The sequence below is a fragment of the Pteropus alecto genome, unplaced genomic scaffold (assembly GCF_000325575.1).
Source record: "Pteropus alecto unplaced genomic scaffold, ASM32557v1 scaffold45, whole genome shotgun sequence".
Lineage (NCBI taxonomy): Eukaryota > Metazoa > Chordata > Mammalia > Chiroptera > Pteropodidae > Pteropus > Pteropus alecto.
The window spans coordinates 6,210,541-6,213,999 of record NW_006442491.1 but is presented as its reverse complement, the minus strand read 5'-3'; the positions used below and the strand labels follow the sequence as shown (position 1 = coordinate 6,213,999).

At 34.1% G+C, this 3,459-nt stretch overlaps 1 protein-coding gene across 1 annotated transcript in view; it reads left to right on the top strand.

Annotated features, from left to right (window-relative positions):
* LOC102880801 (O-acetyl-ADP-ribose deacetylase MACROD2) overlaps positions 1 to 3,459 on the top strand; it is a 178,071-nt gene that overhangs the window by 163,684 nt on the left and 10,928 nt on the right. The window lies entirely within an intron of this gene.

The window sequence follows — 3,459 nt, the reverse complement described above, 5'->3', positions numbered from 1 at the left end:
TAGTGTTTTGTTTTTCCTGTGTAAGCAATTTTTGCCCAATGGTATAAAGGTGTTTTTCCATGTTACTTTTCACGGTTAGTTCTGTAATCAATCTAGAATTTATTTTTGGATAGGGTGAAAACTATTCCTTCAAGGTAGGTCTACTGATAACAAATTTCACTTTTTTCTATGAAAAATGTTTTTATTTTGAATTAAAATTTGAAAGAAGCTTTTGTTAGGTATGAAATGTTACATTGGAGGTTTTTTCTTTTAACATTTTCAAGATGTCATTGCATTGTCTCTGGCTTTCACTATCTTTATTGAGAAGTTATTGATAAATGCTATTCTTACTATTTTGAAGTTAATGGATTTTGATTTACTAGATAATTTTATATCTTTTTAACCTTGGTATTCAACAATTTTATAAAGATTGGCCTACATGAGGTTTACTTTGTATTAATTCTGTTTGTGGATCTTAACACTCTTAAAACAGTGGTTTGACATCTTCCGTTAATTTGGGGGAAATTATCAGCCATTATCTTTTAAAATATTGATTTTGCCACATTATAGATAAGACAGACCCTATCATATATGTCTACTAACTCTTTTCTGTATATTTCATCTGTACTTTATTCTTTATTTTTCTTCTAACCTAGCTCTAATCTCTTTTTTTGGCTGCGTCTAATTGCTGCCAAATCCACCTATTGAATTTTTAACTTCAATTATTGTACAATTTTCACCTCTAGAATTTATATCTGACTTTTTTTAACAGTCTTCAGTTATCTGACCAATTTCTTTTCCGTGAAAATTCTCTAACTGGGCTTCCAGTTCTTAAACACATTAATTACTATTTTAAAGTTGTGTCTCTAATATCTGGATTTCTAATATGTCTCTATCTGTTGTATGATTCCCTTGGTTTTTAATGATTCATTCTTGTTCTTTTGGAATGCCAGGTAATTTTACTTTTTTATTGAATGCAGAGCACTAGGCATAAAATATTGTAGAGATTACTTGGGGCTCTTGGGGCTTTAATCTTTTTCCAGAGAGAATTTATTTTCGCTTCTGAGAAGCATGTACAAGAGAGCGGAGCACTGTACTCTAAGAATTGAATTGATTAAAAGTTGGACTTTGGTTTTGGTTTTTGTTTTGAATGCAATCAGAAACCTTTATTCTGGTCTTCATTATTCATTAAGCAATCTACCCCAACTTCTTTATCTCTGCTCCAAGCAGCAAAAGCTGCATCCAGGCCTAAAATAGAAGACACAAGTAGTGGAAGACCTTGTAGAGAAAAGCTAACAGGTGAGATATTTACTTATCCTGGCTTAAGTGAAGGTAGAATAGAAAAAGTGTGTTAGCGTGATATTCCAAAGACTCTGTTCTTCAAAGCTGAGGCCTGCAGCAGAGGTACTAGATAAAGGACATAAAACTATCCATCTCAGGAATCTGGAGAAACCAAGCTGATGGACTTCACTTTTCTAAAGAGTTGGTCTATTTCAAGTTCATTCTTGCCCCTTGAGATAACCCTTCAGGATACCCCCCACACACACAAAAAAAACTCTAGGTACTCATCAGTGTGCTCTGACCTCTAAGTGTTGCCCCTCTCTTTCTTGGTGTGCTCTGACCTCTAAGTGTTGCCCCTCTCTCCTGCCCCGGCCCCTCCAAATCTCATAAGATCTCTGGTGTTTCAGTTTAACTTTTTGGCATATGCGAAATATTGGACTCACCATTTTGCATCTCCTCAAGTTTTTGCTGCATTGATGTCTCTCTGGTAACTTAAAATAGCGTCATGCATAATCTTTCCAGTGTTTCTAGTTGTTTTTGGTAGATGGATTAGTCTACCTTAGGCAGAAACCCCTTTCTCTGTGTGATTTTAATTTGCATTTCCTTCATTATTAGCAAGTAAATCATCTTTTCACATGACTATGGGCCATTTTTATTTTTTTATGAACTGTTTGTTAAATTTCTTGCTCAATTTTCTATCAGATTCTTGATTTTCATCTCTATTTTTAGAAGTTCTTATGTATTAAAGACTATGATAAAAAGTAGAAATTTTTTCCTCAATTTGTAATTTTTCTTTTGTAAACATTGCTTATGGTATGTTTTTCCATTCAAAAATTTATTACGTTTATGTAAAGTCAAATATTTCCATTTGGAGGTTATTACTTCTGTGTTTGGAGGCATAATTAGCAAGAATGTTCTGCTCCCCAGCTTAGAGAAATTCTCCAGCGTTTTTTCTGTAACTGTGTCTTTAATGAATATGTTGTTGAACAATTGAAAAATGATCCACTCTCTAGAGCTGGCAGAGTGAGAAAGGATACAATGTGGTACTAAGTCCATTTGGAAGTTTCAAGTTTTATTTTCCCTTCCTTAACATCATCTTCAAGAACTAATTGGAAGAACTCATGGACACAGTTACTTTTATGTTGTCCTTGAAAAGCTTGGGAGCCTATAAGTCGTTTTTTGTTTTCTTTTTTGTGTTATACTTTTCCTGATTTCTCTCATCTACTCTCACATCATCAATGTTACTTCTATATTGATATCTCTCAAATACGTACATGTCTAATTCATACTTTTCTTCCTCAACACTGGATGCAAAAGCTTGTTTGACATTTCCACTTAAATATCTCAGAACTTCAGACTTCGTATCTAAAATGGCTTTCTTGCCCTTTCCACACTTTCTTGTTTTATATGTCTTCAGGTATTGACCCTCTACCATTTATCCATCCTGGCTCAGAAATTAGACATCTTTGAGTCATACTTCTTGATTGTAAACTTCAGTAAATCATTATTACCAAGAGTGCAAGTTCTGTATTTGAAGTTATCTTCCTTCAAAGAAAAAGATTATAAACTGGATCTCTCCCATCCTTGCTTCATTCTCACTCACAGGCATACCATCAAATTTAATACAATGCAGCCTCGATAAGTATTCATGTAATAAAAATGAATTTAATCTTCTGTTTAAAAATTACAGAAATAATTGAAACTGAAATTATGGATTTTCTAGCATGTTATCTGTATCTGTATTTGTATTTTCAAATGCCCTGACCCTTGAAGTTGTGAAAACATAATAGATATTTAACTAAGAAGTAAGAAGGCACTGACTGTCCTTTTGACTATCTGGAAAATTCCTCTCTCTCTCTCTCTCTCTCTCTCTCTCTCTCTCTCTCTCTCTCTCTCTCTCTCACACACACACACACACACACACACACTCCCTTATTGCTACACTTAAGCAACAGCTTCAGTCACAACAAACAGAATGACATGCCTTCTGAAGCTGTGCAAATAGAGATCACGATGAAAATTAAAGACTGGATTTTCAGCTATCCAAAATGGCATCATCTGAGAAGGTCTCCTGGGGAAGCAAATTAAACCATTCGTTTGTGTTTAAACACGAACCTCACTGCGAAGAGAATGCATCTTTCTCTTTTTAGGCATGTCTAAGGCAAAGTAAGTTTTGTTTTTATTTTTTATTTTTTCCCC